This window comes from Penaeus monodon, chromosome 30, assembly GCF_015228065.2.
Source record: "Penaeus monodon isolate SGIC_2016 chromosome 30, NSTDA_Pmon_1, whole genome shotgun sequence".
NCBI classification, from domain to species: Eukaryota; Metazoa; Arthropoda; class Malacostraca; order Decapoda; family Penaeidae; genus Penaeus; species Penaeus monodon.
In genome coordinates, this window is record NC_051415.1 from 10,244,087 (window position 1) to 10,244,550 (window position 464).

The 464-nt window shown below is 62.5% G+C and overlaps 1 protein-coding gene across 1 annotated transcript in view; it reads right to left on the minus strand.

Moving 5' to 3' along the window:
- LOC119592348 (insulin gene enhancer protein ISL-1-like) overlaps positions 1-464 on the minus strand; it is a 284,379-nt gene that overhangs the window by 1,186 nt on the left and 282,729 nt on the right. The window lies entirely within an intron of this gene.

A 464-nucleotide genomic window follows, 5' to 3' on the forward strand; every position in this document is an offset into this window, starting at 1 on the left:
GAGAGAGAAGCCGCATCTGACATTCAAAAACAATCACCTTCCACTGTAACATCTCTAACGACCTAATCGGCTCTAACGACCCATAAGTCGTCCTCTCCCCCCTCCCTCTCCCCCCTCCCCTCTCCCCCCCCCCTCTCCCCCCTCCCCTCTCCCCGTGTCCCTACGACCCCCCTTCGTCGCTCCTTTGACTCTCCCCCGCCCCCTGCCCCTCCCCCCTCCGCCGCCCTCCCCTAATTCCCCTCCTCCTCCCCTTCTCCTCCTTCCCTCACCTTCCCCTCTCCTTCATCTTCCCCTCCTCCTCCCTTTCCCCTCATCTTCCCCTCATCTCCCCCCCCCTCCTCTTCCGGACGATCCAATCAACAAGATGACGATGGGGTTGAGTGAATCCACGCCCCTCCCCCCTCCCTATCCCTATGCCCTCACTCCCCCCCCGACCCCTACTCCACCCCCTTTACGTCTTCTGG